The sequence below is a fragment of the Cetorhinus maximus genome, chromosome 19 (assembly GCF_964194155.1).
Source record: "Cetorhinus maximus chromosome 19, sCetMax3.hap1.1, whole genome shotgun sequence".
NCBI classification, from domain to species: domain Eukaryota; kingdom Metazoa; phylum Chordata; class Chondrichthyes; order Lamniformes; family Cetorhinidae; genus Cetorhinus; species Cetorhinus maximus.
The window spans coordinates 28177981-28194614 of NC_135897.1; positions in this window are offsets into that span (position 1 = coordinate 28177981).

Sequence of the window (16634 nt, forward strand, 5' to 3'; positions counted from 1 at the left end):
TGGGGGGGTGGGGGGGGGTGGGGGTGATGCCATAAAATTCTGGCTATTGAAGAAATTAAGTTTAGTAGAATATACGCTCAGATTTCCAGACCTGGGTGACGCATAAGGGATGAAATTAGTCATTTTTAGTGACGCCTCACACGCTAAACCTTCCTGATGATCATTCAAGTACAGCAGGATTCATTGTATTTTTAGTGGGAAGAAATGATAAATGTTGTCTATTAGCATGAGGATCAAAGAAAATAAAAAGAGTCGTTAAAAGCACCTTGGCTGCGGAGACACTTGTGCTGGTAGAAGCGACAGAAAAGGCTATGTATTTATCGAGTATTTTAAAGGAACTTCTACATAAGGGGCAACCGGGGAAAAATATGCCTATAGAATGCTACATAGATAATTGTTCGCTCTGGGACAATGTCCATTCAACAAAGAGTATCACGGAAAAGAGGTTGAGGATTGATTTTCCGAGTATAAAAGAGATGTTGGGAAGGCAGGAAATTTCCAAAATAAAATGGATCAACACAAGTCACCAGTTGTCGGATTGTTTCACAAAAAGAACTGCTTTGTCCAAAAAAATTGTTGGATATCCTCAAAGGGAAGCCTTGGGTTATAATGGATGATGAAAGCACTGACATTTCGGGCAGGATTTTCCCCCCCGTCGAGGGCGAAGTTGAAGGGCGGACACTCACAAGCGCGCTTCCGCTCGGTACCCCCAATCGGGGGTGGGAAGCCATTTTACGTGGGTGGGCCAATTAAGGCCTGCCCAGCACGACGTCCACATGGAAGCACTATGTGCTCCCTGTGCAGGCTGGGGGGAATCCCAAAATCGAGAGTGCGCTCTTTCGCGCATGCGCACGAAAGAGCGCACTCATTTCCCTGAGGCTAAGTGCTGCCTCAGGGAGATTGGTTGTTCTGAGACAAATATTAAAAATTGAAAAAAAAATTCCTGACATGTCCCCTCATGTGACACTGTCACATTTTTACAAAAACTTTATTAAAATTTTTTTAAACCCATCCCACCCGTGGATGAGGTTTTATGCTTTTTCTAAATCCCGCTGGGGCTCCTGGCCTGCCCGCTAACCTTAAGGTTGGACGGGCAGGTCCGTTAATTAGTTTAATTACTCTGTCAATGACCTCAATTGGCCATTGACAGGTCGGCGGGCGCACAGCTGATTTTGCTGTGCCCCCACCTACCGGAAAATTTAAATGGGGCGCGGTGACGCCGGGAGTTCCGCCCGATGTCACAGCGCGTAATTTTACACGTCGGCGAGCAGGCCCCACCTCTGCTCACCAACAGGAAAATCCTGCCCTTCGTGTTATAACGTTATTAATTTTTTTTGTTTTCAAGACAGGAGTGAAATATGGGCTATGTTAAAGATTAGTTGTATAACAATATAACATATTATCATATCTGTACTTTTTCTTATGAAAAGTTTTTGTTTGCATAACAATTTAATTTAAAGAAAAGAGGGGAATCTGTTAGTATCTAATAGGTTCTGTTGGTGGATGGTAAATACAAAGTAGTTTAAGGTAATCAGGCTAACAGATGTTGGGTACTGATTAGTTAATTATACTCAGATGTATATATAAAGAAGAGTCAGCCAACACTGTGGAGATTGTAATAAAAACAAAAAACTGCGGATGCTGGAAATCCAAAACAAAAACAGAATTACCTGGAAAAACTCAGCAAGTCTGGCAGCATCGGCGGAGAAGAAAAGAGTTGACGTTTCGAGTCCTCATGACCCTTCAACAGAACTGAGTAATATTAGGAGAGGGGTGAAATATAAGCTGGTTTAAGGTGGGGGAGTGGGGGGAGAGAAGTTGTGGGGGGGCGTTGGTTGTAGGGACAAGCGAGCAGTGATAGGCAAACACCAGGAGAGAAATGGAAAGCAATGAAGGTGAACAAGACAGGAGAGAGATACGGAAATCCTGTCAGAGAGCAGAGCAGTACTTCTTCAAGGTAGGCATTTCTTGAAGAGGAGTGGCAGTCAATTAAACACAGAGATAAAAACAAAAAACTGCGGATACTGGAAATCCAAAACAAAAACAGAATTACCTGGAAAAACTCAGCAGGTCTGGCAGCATCGGCGGAGAAGAAAAGAGTTGACGTTTCGAGTCCTCATGACCCTTCAGCAGAAATGAGTAATATCTGAGTTATCTCTGTGTTTAATTGACTGCCACTCCTCTTCAAGAAATGCCTATCTTGAAGAAGTACTGCTCTGCTCTCCGACAGGATTTCCGTATCTCTCTTCTGCCTTGTTCACCTTCATTGCTTTCCATTTCTCTCCTGGTGTTTGCCTATCACTGCTCGCTTGTCCCTACAACCAACGCCCCCCCACAACTTCTCTCCCCCCACTCCCCCACCTTAAACCAGCTTATATTTCACCCCTCTCCTAATATTACTCAGTTCTGTTGAAGGGTCATGAGGACTCGAAACGTCAACTCTTTTCTTCTCTGCCGATTCTGCCAGACCTGCTGAGTTTTTCCAGGTAATTCTGTTTACTGTGGAGATTGTGTTCGAGTGGAAAAATAAACTCTGTGGTGAAGAATAAACAGTCTCTACCAAAGCACCCAGTCTGTGTCTTCTTCACAACCAGACTTGGGAATTCTCTGACACCAAGGTTTCACCTGATGGGCTGGTGGTCAAGCAAGGGGAACAGGGTTGCTCCTTTTTGGGCCCCTGTGCCCATCAGAGGCCTCCCTTGTAAGGTATTCCACTTCACCCCACCGCCCCCCCCCCCACCCCACCCCCCCTCTCTCCAACACCGTGTTTTCCCCCGGACTTACCTCACATTCTAGCTCTATTGCAGCATGCTTCCCTATTGGACTCACTGCAATCCCAGCAATGGCCATCACTCCCAGTGGCGCTGCTTGATCTAGTGAGTGGCCAGCCATTTGATTAGGCAGCAGCTCTGAGGCAGGTTATTAAATGACAGCGGAGCGAGCCAGCCAAGCTAGGGCAGACTCACCCCACCGGGGCAAGGACCTCACCTCCATAGTAAAGTCCAGCCCTTTGATTGCAAAATCCAAACTGCTAATTTAAATTGTGAACACTGTCTGCCCTGTAATCGCCAATGTTCACAAATGCACATTTTCCAGCAAGGTTCACTGAACAGTGACCAGATGTGAAAACTCAGGCTGATTTCTTTCCTTAATTAATCCAGAGGTGCTGAGAGGAACTGTTATGCTTCAACAGCTTGATAGTTGAGAAGATGCTGTCTAAGTACAGCTCCTGAGAAGTATGACTTCACCTCATAAAGCTATCAGAGGACCAATATTAGTAATTTTTTAACTTCTGTTTTCTGATTGATCAATATTAGCCATAATCCAACATTACCTCAACTGAAGAATTTTAAATTGAGTGTGTTTGTCAACCGCTGAACAGACAACCAAGGACACCATTGAAAATTTTCATTAAAATTTGTGAAAGACAAACAAACATATTCTCAGGAATAATTTCAAGAAATGAGAGCAATGCATTTGTGGAAAATTAAAATCAATTTGGCTAATATCCTAGGAATCCTTGTACCACAAATACAAATATCATTGAAGCTCATGTGAATACATTTTAAATTGATTACTGAATACTTGGCTCCTCTGTGTTGGAAGAGAGTCGAATCTATATTCATATGCCTGGCTCCAGCTTAGAGAGAACTTCAGATTTCCCATATCATTTTCTGAGAAGACTGGCTTATTCTGACTGCACAAAATAAGGAGGGCTGGAAGGTTAGGTGTTAAGATGTGTAAATACCCTTAGCCGATATCAGTAAGCTTCATCACTCATTCAAGTCAGGAAATTGTCAGGTTTTGCAAAATTGCCTGTGAGGAAAGACAGATCTGATTATCAACCCAATATGGTTGTCATACCAGACATTTGCAACTATACACAGACAAAACAAAACCATTACTGAGGAAGATGAAATTATAGATACATATCACACAAGCATATACATAGGGCACACAGAAGCACAACAAATTATATACCGAGTTTGAATCAAAACTAAAAAAAAACAAAGTAAATATTTTACCTAAGTAAGCTGGCTTCACATTAGTTAAGAGTTTCCACTCATTTGCACTCCAGTTCATCGAGTCGGCCTAACCCATGTAAAAGATTTTGGCATTTTAACTGCAGGTTACGTTCAGCACAAATTAAGTTTCCTTGATATTTTTACACTAGTCAAAAAACATTACACTAGCTGGCACCCACACCCACAAAACTGGCCGTACCCTCGGGATGAATTAAACACCATTGGGAATTTCCACCAATGTGCTTGTTTCCAGACATTTATAGGCACGTTTTAAAAGCTACTGAACATATTTTTTTAATTTACTAAGAAACTGACTACTGTACACTATATAACTAGCAAATGGTTCTGTATATTTTTTTTAAGTCATTTTCAGTAATTTAAAATTGAACTACTTGTGGGTGGTTTGTTACTGTGACTGCAAAATGCTTACATACCTTTATTGTGATTGTTTAATCAGCTGTTGTAATCAAACTGCATCTAGTTACCACTCTTAAATATACCAAGGAATATTTTTTAAAACAAAATGTTTTTCTTTTAAAATGCTGCCCAATTATGCCAGTTTATGGTATATTTGCACTCAGCGATAAACAAATAAGTTTGAGCAGAAACTTGAAAAATTAAATTCAGAACTAGTCTAATTTTGGCCACAATTTGTGCCCACATCGCAAATTATGCTGACATTCTATCTCTCTACATCTAAATTAGCTTCATCCATATATTGGACATATATTTGTATGTGCAACTAAATCACAAGCATTTTACATTGGCAAATATCATATCTACATATAAATTCTAAATTAACCCATTTAATCACTCCACTGCATCAGTTCCTCCAATTTAGCTTCATCTATTTCGTTATCCTCCTCCTGTTATTAAAACAGGAAGTGAGGAATTCCATTTCGGTCCTAAATGTTAAGTTTTTCTCTACTCCATTTAAATAAAACTATATGTGTTGTTTGAAGCTCCAGAACCCAAAGTGAAAAACAAGTTGCAGTAACTTTACCCAACATGGCTTCCATGCAGAATATGTTATATATCACCACCTGCAAGTTCCATTCCAAGTCACACACCTTCCTGACTTGGAACTATATCGTTGTTCCTTCACTGTCGCTGGATCAAAATCCTAGAATTCCCTTTCTATAGCACTGTGGATGGATCTACGTGACATGGACCGCAACAGTTCAAGAAGGCAGCTCACCATCACCTTCTCAAGGGCAATTAGGGATGGGCAATAAATGCTGGCCTTGCCAGTGACACCCACATTCCATGAAAGAATAAAAAAATCTGCCACTTATACACTAGCAGCGTTGTCCATAGTTGGGTAGGGGCATGACTTGGGGTAAATTGCAGAAATAGTTTGACAAAGCCCCACAACTTTCGTTTACATGTGGCAGGGTATGTGATTATTGGGACTGGTGATTTTCAACGAGTAAAATTTTGATGGCTATTTTTGTGTAGGGTAAACCAGTAGGCCGCATGACTTTTTCTTACTTTCTTTCAGTTCAAAAGCACCTGATCTTAAATGGTTTTCCAAGGAAAGTCTAGGGGTGGAATTTAATAACTTCCCCCGAGGCAATTAGTGCCCACTTAAGAGCCTCATCCTGTTGTCGCTAGTATTCCTCCAGTGGTGGGTGCTGCAGTCACCACACAAGAAGCCCCAAAAAAGGGGTGGTCCCTTATTATCAGTCGCTCAGTGCCTGATCGAGGGACCAAGCAACGGGAAAGGGGGGCCCACTGAGACCCACCTCCCTGCCTTTCTTCTGACCCCCTTCCCCCTACCACCCTAGCCAGTGACCACCATCCAACCCTTACTTACCTGTGGCCCAGTCCCTTGCTGTTCCTGAGCCTCTGGAGCGTGCATTGCCAGCAGCTACCACCCCGCTCCCAATGGTGCTGATAGCAATGAAGTGCTGCTGGCCTCTGATTGGCCAGCACCTCCCAGGGGGGCATGATTTCCACCCCCAGGATTCTTGATCCCAGGGAAGGCCCACCGCTGTCCATTTAGATGCCTGACTGGCACTTAATGCAGCAGATCTTCCCCAAAGGAGGCAATGCAGGGCTCTCCCTGGCTCTCCAGCCGGCGGACGAGACACCCTTTGCCTGGGTTAAATTCCGCCCTCGGCCTGAATGTGAAGATCAGCACCTGTGAAGTGACATGCTTTGCAAGCTGGCGAGCACTGAAGCTGAAAACTTTGATCTTGGAATCTGTGCAATGATGAGGAATATCACTTTGTCCATATTCATTTTTCACATTGGCAAGTATATGAAAGATTGTTTCTACCAGAAGATTTACAGATTAATGGCTTGTGTAATTAATATAGTCTTAAGAAGATACATTAACCCATTTGAACTGATCCAATCTATATTGTTTGCCCAGTATTTTTACCATCAGCAATGATGGAGTTTCAGACAAATTCTGACATTTCTATAACAAGGACTGTGGTTGTGAAGGTCAATATGACCCTCAATGTTTGTTCAAGCTTCAAGGCTAGTACTACAGGGTGGTTTGCTACCTGGAGACCACTTTTTTTTACTGGCAAATGATCTCTGGTTCCTCCTTTGGGGTTGTCCTTAATCAGTGTAGCATAACCAAACTGCCAGCACCACTGATAAAATAATGTTTGTGGGTTCAAGTCCCACTTCAGGGACTTGAGCACATAAGCTTGGCTGATACTTCAGTAGGATACTGAAGGAATACTGTTGGAAGGTACTGTCTTTCAGCTGAAATGTTAAACCAAAGCCCCATTTTGCCTCTAAGATGGACATAAAAGACTCCATGGCACTATTTGAAGGAGGACAGGTAACTTCGCTGATTGTCCAGGCCAATAATTATCCCTCAGCCAATGCCACTAAAACAAATTATCCAGGCATTACTGTTTATGGGACCTTGCTGTGTACCAAATTGATTGCTTCTTTCCTTACATTACAGCTGTGACCACACATCAAAAGTACTTTATTAGCTATAAAGTGGTTTGGAACATCCTGAGATGCTATAGAAATGCAAATATTCCTTCTTTCTTTTAACTCACCCAATAATAGCGGAACACTGATGCTCAATAATGGTAATTAAGTTGTGCTCAGAACCACTGTTTTGGAGAGGGCAGATACTTTAACAGTGCCACTGAGCCTACTGTCATTACTATTTGACATGGCGACTTTAGCTTGGGAGCATTTGAGGGATGGGGGAGGCACATAAGCACTTTGGGGCACTGAAATCTAAGGGCACTCAATGTGTTGGGTTTAAATAAATACTCAAGTAAGGAGGATGGGTACAACACTGGAATGACAATCTGGGATAACCTAAGCAGGGGTTGTTTGCATATAATCAACAAGAAAGAGAGAAATCTTATTGAGGTGGGGTGGGGCCAGGCAAGAGAGAGGAAGAGAGATCTGTTGACGAGAGGCTGGAGAGTACCTGTCATATGTGAGTAGCTGGGGAATCAGGGCTTTTTTTGGTAATTGGGGTGAGACTTGAACCTGGGAGAAGTTAGCAGGGAGGATACAGGGACTTGAAGTAGTCCTGCATCTACGCCCTTACTCCCAATGAATTGTAGTGACATAATATGCACAATGTATTATAATGTGCATTGCCTTGCGGTTGAACAAAACATCCCTTCACCATACTTTGCACAGTGGAAATGACAAACCTCTTTGAGTCCTCCTCATCCTCAAATAATGAAATAATATTCATCCTGTCAAATCACAATAGTGAAATTGCTGCCACATGGAGTTGTTGAGGTGATGAGCATAATTGCATTTAGGGGAAACTAGATAAGTACACGAGGAAGAAAAGAATAAAAGGATATATGGAGCATGTGAAATATCAGTGCTATACTGTCATAGGTACTGTCTTTTGGTTGAGATGATAAACCAAAGCTCCATCTTACCTCTATGGTGAAGTAAGGTGGAAAGTGGTTCATGTGGAACATAAACACCAGCATGGATCTATTGGGCTGAATGGCCTGTTTTTGTGCTGTACATTCTATGTAATTCCATTCTATATACTCATGAGGCTTATATCCTAATATCCTTATATTGTCTTTATATAAAATAAGATTTAAGCAGTAGCAAAAAGGTCAACGCAATAAATTCCATTAGATTTCAACATCTAATTTATCACTATCTGTTTCACAAAATTATAAATGATTCTTTGCTTCACTAACTGCTAATAACATTGAAAGTGGACCATACCTCTAAATACAAAAGTCACATGTGAGCTTAAGTCCGCCAATGAAATCTTCAAGCATTCATTTCCACATCAGTAGAGCAGGAAGACCTGCTGAATTGGTCAATAGCTGCCAAATGTATTTTGCCACCTGGACAAGAAGCTGTCAAACATCATTATCAAAAGATCTGACTGACAAATCTACCAAAACATATCAGCACACTCTCTTCCCCAGCAGTTTGCCAATTAGCTCTATTTCTCCTTGAAACACCTATAAACAACTTCCCATATAATTACATTTTTATGGCCCAAGAGATCATAAAAAGAGCATAGATATCATTTGATCACCCTTATATATTTTAGCACTTAATCTTCCAGTGTCACAGTTTGTGCAGATGGGTTCACTCAACAGGCGATTAAGCCAGCTGAAGCTGTCTTTAACTTCATTCCCTTCACATCAGATTAGTCTGAATAATAAAGTGTACCTTGCACAAGAATTAATAAGAGTATATATTAGAAAGATTCTGATGACATTAAACAGGACAGATTTTGGATTTATTACAGCATAGTTTGTGAGTGCAGGGGTGCAGTGTTTGGTTGAGTATTTCTATAACACAGGCTGTACTCCCACTTTGATTCAACTCTGCAGCAGTTCCTACTGTGCTGGGTTTCACTCTTTCAACAGCAAGAGTACTAACATGTGTCTTCATATTGAAGCGGCACATCAGGATTCAGACAGGCTGGTGATGTGCGATAGATATAAGATCTATCAACGTCAGGTATAAGGGATAGCCATTTTAAAAAAAATATATGAACAGATGTTGTGCATGTGCATACATTGTGATGGAGAATGGCCATGTGAACTCATCTTATCTACTGCTGAAATCCTCATCCCTCATCACTTCCTATCTCTGTAGCTTCCTCCAGCCCTACAACCTTTCAAAACATTGCACTGCTCTAATGAATCCCTAGTTTTAATTGCCCCACCATGTAAGGCCTTCAGCTACCTAGGCCATAAGCTCTGGAACTTTCTCCTTAAACTTTGCTGCCACACCATCTCTCTTTAATCCTTTAAAATGCTCCTTACAACCTACCTCTTTAATCAAGCTTTGATCATCTATCCTAATTTTTCCTCATGTGTCTCAGTGTCAAGCTAATTTGACAACACTGTTATGAAGCACTTTTGAATGTTTCATTGCATTAAAGGTACTTTATAAATGCAAGCTGATGTTGTTGTAATCTAATTGTTTGATACAATTCCAAGGCCTCAGATGCTCTTTACATATTATTTGCATGGAAAGAAGGGTGGGCCTGGTACCATAGACGAAAGCCAAGTTTAAAGGTCTTTATGAGCCTTGACAGCAAACACTTATTTTTTTTCAACCGTGGATTTTTATTTGTTACAAACTTAATTTTTAGAGAAGTTAGTTAGATGGTGAACCACTAAAAAATCAGAAGTGATTGCTTGTTATTGGTTGGATTTTCCTAAACAGAATATTTTAACACAGGTTTATTAATTGCTTTTCATTACTAGTTGTAGTTGATTTCCTAAAATGTTCCTTTTACTAAAACAAAATCTAGGAGCAGAGAGACTGATTGGTTCTTTTTTTTGTGAATGGGATATTTAAGCTTTTCAGCCTGCTTCACCATGACTAACATTTGGCACTTCAGTTAAGAGTCAACCATAGAATCATATAATGATACAGCACAGAGGTAGGTATGCCATTCAGCCCATCGTATCTGTGATGGCCTTCGGTAGAGCTAGCTAATGAATCCCACTCCCCTGCTCCTTCCTCATAGCCCTGTAAATTCTTTCCCTTCAAGCATTTACCCAATTCTCTTATGAATGTTACTACTGAATTAGATTCCACTACCCCTTCAGGCAATGCATTCCAGATCACAACAACCCACAGAATGAAAAAAGGTTTCCTCGCATTGCCTCCGGCCTTTTGTCAATCACCTTAAATTTGCATCTTCTGGTTAATTAATTCTTCTGCCACTGGAAACAATTTCTCCTCAGCTTCTCCAATCTCTACACATCTTTGTGACAATGTATGGGTTAAAACCTCTATCCCTCGCTCTGCGCCTCACTACGAAACTTATATTCAGTCTATCAGTCATGTTGATGCTGCCGGCATGTTTTGTCTGCCCTGATCTCTCCAGCTAAAGATTGAATTTAGGGGAGGCATTGAAAGAGCGAACAGGAGCCGGCCATTCAGCCCCTCAAGCCTCTACCTCCATTTATTGAAGGTTTTTATGAAGGTTAGCATAACTATCTTGTTTTTGTACTCTGTTTCTCAGTTGAGAATCAACCATGTTACCATCTTCACTTGCTTCATCAATGACCTTCCCTCCATCATAAGGTCAGAAGTGCGGATGCTCCACCACTTATGCATAGTGGCAGCAGTGTGTACCATCTACAAGATGCACTGCAGCAACTCACCAAAGATCCTTCGACAGCACCTTCCAAACCCGTGACCTCTACCAGCTAGAAGAACAAGAACAGCAAGTGTGTAGGAACACCACCACCTGCAAGATCCCCTCCAAGCCACACACCATCCTGACTTGGAACTATATCATTATTCCTTCACTGTCACTGGGTCAAAATCCTAACAGCAGCGTGGGTGTACCCCCACCACATGGACTGCAAGAAGGCAGCTCACCACCACCTTGTCAAGGGCAATGAGGGATGGGTAATAATTGCTGGCCCAGCCAGCGAAGCCCACATACTGTGTACGAATAAATTTTCAAAAATGTAGATTATAGGCCATGTAAGAGTAATAGATTTCCTTCTGTCAAGGACACTACTGAACCATTTGAAAGGACAGTATGAGTTTTTACAGCAGTCCTACATATTTTCAGATATTTTCCAAAATAAACGGAAGTCATTTTTAAAATTGCCATGGTAGAATTTGAATTCACAGCCTCTTGATGTTAGGATAGTTACATAACCACAACATTGCTGCACCAGGTAAATGACAGAGCAATATTAGCATGGGCCCCAGCTATGCCTGTCTCTTTATGGGGTATGTGGAACATTCCTTGTTCCAGTCCTACTCTGGCCCCCTCCCACAACTTTTTCTCCGGTACATCGATGATTACTTCGGTGCTGCTTCATGCTCTCGTCGGGACCTGGAAAAATTTTTATTAATTTTGCTTCCAATCTCCACCCCTCCATCATTTTCACATGGTCCATCTCTGACACTTCCCTTCCCTTCCTTGACCTCTCTGTCTCAATTTCTGGTGATAGACTGTTCACCAATATCCATTACAAGCCTACCGACTCCCACAGCTACCTCGACTACAGCTCCTCACACCCTGCTTCCTGTAAGGACTCCATCCCATTCTCTCAGTTCCTTCACCTCCGTTGCATCTGTTCTGATGATGCTACCTTCAAAAACAGTTCCTCTGACATGTCCTCCTTCTTCCTTAACTGAGGTTTTCCACCCACAGTTGTTGACAGGGCCCTCAACCGTGTCCGGCCCATCTCCTGCGCATCCGCCCTCACGCCTTCTCCTCCCTCCCAGAAGCATGATAGGGTCCTCCTTGTCGTCACTTATCACCCCACCAGCCTCTGCATTCAAAGGATCATCCTCCGCCATTTCCGCCAACTCCAGCATGATGCCACCACCAAACACATCTTCCCTTCACCCCCCCTGGTGGCATTCTGTAGGGATCGTTCCCTCCGTGACACCCTGGTCCACTCCTCCATCACCCCCTACTCCTCAACCCCCACCTACGGCACCTCCCCATGCATATGCAAAAGATGCAACACCTGCCCCTTCACTTCCTCTCTCCTCACCGTCAAAGGGCCAAAACACTCCTTTCAAGTGAAGCAGCATTTCACTTGCATTTCCCCTAACTTAGTCTACTGCATTCGTTACTCCCAATGCGGTCTCCTCTACATTGGAGAGACCAAACGCAAACTGGGCGACCGCTTTGCAGAACACCTGTGGTCTGTCTGCAAGAATGACCCAAACCTCCCTGTCGCTTGCCATTTTAACACTCCACCCTGCTCTCTTGCCCACATGTCTGTCCTTGGCTTGCTGCATTATTCCAGTGAAGCTCAACGCAAACTGGAGGAACAGCACCTCATCTTCCGACTAGGCACTTTACAGCCTTCCGGACTGAATATTGAATTCAACAACTTTAGATCTTGAACTCCCTCCTCCATCCCCACCCCCTTTCCGTTTCTTCCCCCTCCCTTTTGTTTTTTCCAATAATTTATATAGATTTTTCTTTTCCCACCTATTTCCATTATTTTTAAATTTATACATTTTATGCCCTGTTAGTCTTATTTCACCCCACCCCCACTAGAGCAGTACCTTGTGTGTCCTGCCATCCATTCTTAATTAGCACATTCTCTTAGATGATATCACCACCTTCAACACCTCTTTGTCATTTTGTCTGTGACATCTTTTGATTATTTGCTCCTATCACTGCTTGCTTGTCCCTACAACCACCCCCCCCCCAACTTCTCTCCCCCCACCTTAAACCAGCTTATATTTCACCCCTCTCCCAATTTTACTCAATTCTGTTGAAGGGTCATGAGGACTCGAAACGTCAACTTTATTCTTCTCCGCCGATGCTGCCAGACCTGCTGAGTTTTTCCAGGTAATTCTGTTTTTGTGTTGGATTTCCAGCATCCGCAGTTTTTTGTTTTTATATAAAGCAATATTAGTGTTTGTTTGGATGTCACAGTGCATGAAGCTGAAATCTTTTCAAAAAGAACAAGAATTTCCTAGTACTTTCAAGCATTCTGAGGGTTAAAAAAGCTGCACCACTGTGTGACTCCATTGCTTTTCATTTCTTGAGAAGTAATAGATTTTGTCAGCTGTTGAGATGACTACATCAACAGATTGTCATTATCTTGCGTGTCTACTGAGTCTCACAGCCACGTGGGAGTTCACTGAGATGTTTATTGACTCGGGGGAGATGTGTCCACAGGCACAGTGCCGTGCTATCGCAAACCAAGCAGCTCCCTGTTAACAGGCCACCTCCAAATGCTGATATTTTGCCTGGATTCCCATTCAGCCATTTTTTTCGGTCTATCGGTGCAGGGAGATGATTCGTCTGAATGAGAAAGACACCATTTAGATGCATTCCTGAGCAGCTGACCAAATTAAAGGCAGCAACTAAAGCAGAATATTGGCCGTTTCCTATCTTCATTTTTCACCTTCAGCTAATAGCACTCCTTGGCTTACCCTTCGGCGGGAGCAGGTTCAAACGTAGATCATTAAAGTACAGGGAATTAAAGTTGTCATTGGGTTTTCAAAGCACGTTCAAGATACTCTATTCAGAAGCCCCGCGGGGGTGCTTTACAGAGCTTAAGGCAACAGCTCAGCACACGCTGTGGCCAGAACAAGCACTTCGGCCGCGGAAGAATGTGTATAACTCAACACGTAAAATAAATCCAGACAGCTGGGATGTACACGCACCGAGTCTAATCAATTAGAACTACAGTTCAGCTTACAGAAAACGTTTTATTTTAATGTATTTTAAGTAGGTGACGCTCTATTTACTCAATCCTTGTCAAACCTGCCTTCATACAAAGGAAGCAAAGTATCTCCCACCAGACGACATCTCCTTGCCAGCTCCCTCCATGTGTAGTCTTTTCCTGTTGGATTCATGGTCTCAAGATGTTTATTGCTTTCCCACACGTTTCAATACGGAAGCACGTGTCCCAGATGGGGTTAATATTCCCTAAAAGTCAAAATGAAGTGTGCTGACCCTATTTTTAGTTTCCAGCTTTATTTTCCAACACTCCTCGCCGTACAATAAAGGCATCCTATCGCAAACCTTGATAAGTAGTTGCCGCCCAGCGAGAAACTAGTCAAAGGCTGATTCAGGCACGGCAAGCAATGGAGTCTGTCAGGACCAATTAACGATATCTTTTTTTGAACAAGACCACCAGGGAACAGATGATGGACACCTCCAATTATTTATGGAATTTGTAGTCAGTCACCTACATATCTTAATTATACGTGGCAACAGAGATAGCCTCTGTGATCGTGCTGTTAAATTCAAGATTTCGGTCATTGCTGGGAAGGGGACTAAAATGAAATTAACCTTTCTGATGTGCAAGAAAAAAATAAATCAGGAAGCATTCCTGAAACCAGACCTTTAATATCATGAGGAAAATGTAACATTTGTAAGTCTAGAATTGATGTCAGTATCTTTAATTTATGTTGGAGTACAGCGTTCAGTTTTTAGCACGGACTTCAGGAGGAATATATTGACCTTGGAAGGGATTTACCATTTATGAACCAGGATTTAAAGGGTTAAATTATGGAGTCCTGTTTCATAAACTGGGCTTGTCCTCCCTTGAGTAGGGGAGGTCGAAGGTGATCTAATCGAGGTATTTAAAATGATTAAGGGATTCCATGGAGTAGGTTCACAGAAGCAATTTCCCCTGATGGGAGAATCCAGAACGAGAGGGCAATATCTTCACATCAGAGCTAGATCACTTAAGGAGTAAAATCGGGAAGGGTTTTTTTTTACACAAAGGGCAGTGGAAACCTTGAACTCTTCCACGATGCGGTGGATGCTGTGACAATTGGAATTTTGAAGACTAAGATGGATTTTATTGAGTGGACGGTGTCAATGGATATGGATCAAAGGCGGATAAATGGATGAAAGCAAAATACTGCGGGTGCTGGAAATCTGAAATAAAAACAAAATGCTGGAAAAACTCAGCAGGTCTAGTAGTATCCTTGGAGAAAGAAACAGAGTTAACATTTCGCGTGTATGACGCTGCTCTGAAGAAGTCACATGGACTCGAGACGTCAACTCTGTTTCTCTCCCCACAGATGCAGATACCTGGAGTTGAGGTACAGCTTAGTCACGATCTCAATGAATGGAGGTCGAGGCTAGAGGGGCTGAATGGCCGGCTCCCGTTCGCTCTTCCTATGCCTCACCTAAATTCAACATTTAGCTGGAGAGAGAGGGCAGACAAAACTTGCAGGCAGCATTCACACGACGAATAGACAATGTAAATTTCATAGTGAGGCACAGAGCGAGGGAGAAAGGTTTTAACCCATACATACGAAGGTGAAACTATTCTAGCTCATTTTCATTGCAATGAAAGAAAACAGTGACACATGAACAGTGATGCGCTAGTGACCTGGGTTGACTTACTAGAAGTGATGGGTGGGGTGGGGATGAGAGGAGAGATCGGTCGCTGTATCTAGCTGACGTAATAGGTGGCAATAAGAAGTAGCACATTCTTGTAAGTTGCATTCACAATAGAGACCAAGGTTGAAGCCAAGGGGATTGGATTAAAAAAAACAATTCAGCAATTTTGATCCCAATTGCATTTGATGTTCGACTCAGAGGTAATTTCCTGTGGACTGGATTATGTTTTCTCCTGCAGTGATTGGAGCTGTCAATTTTATTGTTATCTGCGCACTAGACGCTCTTTACAAATTAATCTGAAATACTGCTCTGATGGTTATGCTAAGGGTTTTAACACTGTAAATTAAAAGTCAACTGTATTACTGTCTGCAGTGTAATGAAATCGTTGCCGCATTTCTTGAAATAAGAAACTTATTTCCCGTGCCCTAAAGATGTTTAAATGTGTCCAGGATGAGATGGCTGGCTGAACCGCAATAAATCGTTCTATTTCCAGCAACAATTAACATATTCTTTAGGTTTCGTTTTCTTAACTGGGCGTGTGGCAAAAAAACAACATTGAAACACCTTTCTGCATATTCTTCAGATTTGTGTGCACCTAACCAGACAGTGAAACCGAGTGCTAAAACAAACTCGACGCAACATTGCATCAAATGCGCTTCACTTAGCCTTTCCTACTTCATTTGCTTTTCCTATTTCAATTGCCTTTATGTAAAGGTTATACCTAGAACAATCGCATGGACGATTTGGCTCTGATTGATCGAGTGGCCCAGTGTCAAAGGGACGAAAACAGCCGCGACAGCAGGGCACCGCTCGCACAGAATCAGCAGTGGTGAGGTGCCGTTTGGGGACGTTGCACATAATCCGCCTCATATGGCATTTCAGTGAACTTTGTTAGGTCAATGTGGCTGAAGAGCAATTTCCCGATATTAAACTTTATTAACTCCTAATCAGTAAGTTCTCCCAAGTGTTGTATGAGTCCCCTGATTGATTTAAATCCCTTACCCTCATTTCTCATTCTCACGTTCAGCTAACATAATTGTTAATGATTCATAATATTTTGGGATTGAGGAACTCGGTGTTAAATGCGTGCATTACGAAATCTCTGTCGTATCTCTTGAACCGTATACAAAAGATTACATGAAAGATGCACTGGCGATGAGATGACTGGCTGAATTGGCGGCGAGTAGTTTTCTTTAAAGTCCAAAACAAAGGTATGTTTAGAAAATAGCGCTCGAGACATTATTGCCATACATGTGATACACCACAATGTCTTATCAAACCGTACACGCCGAAATATGCTGGATACAGTT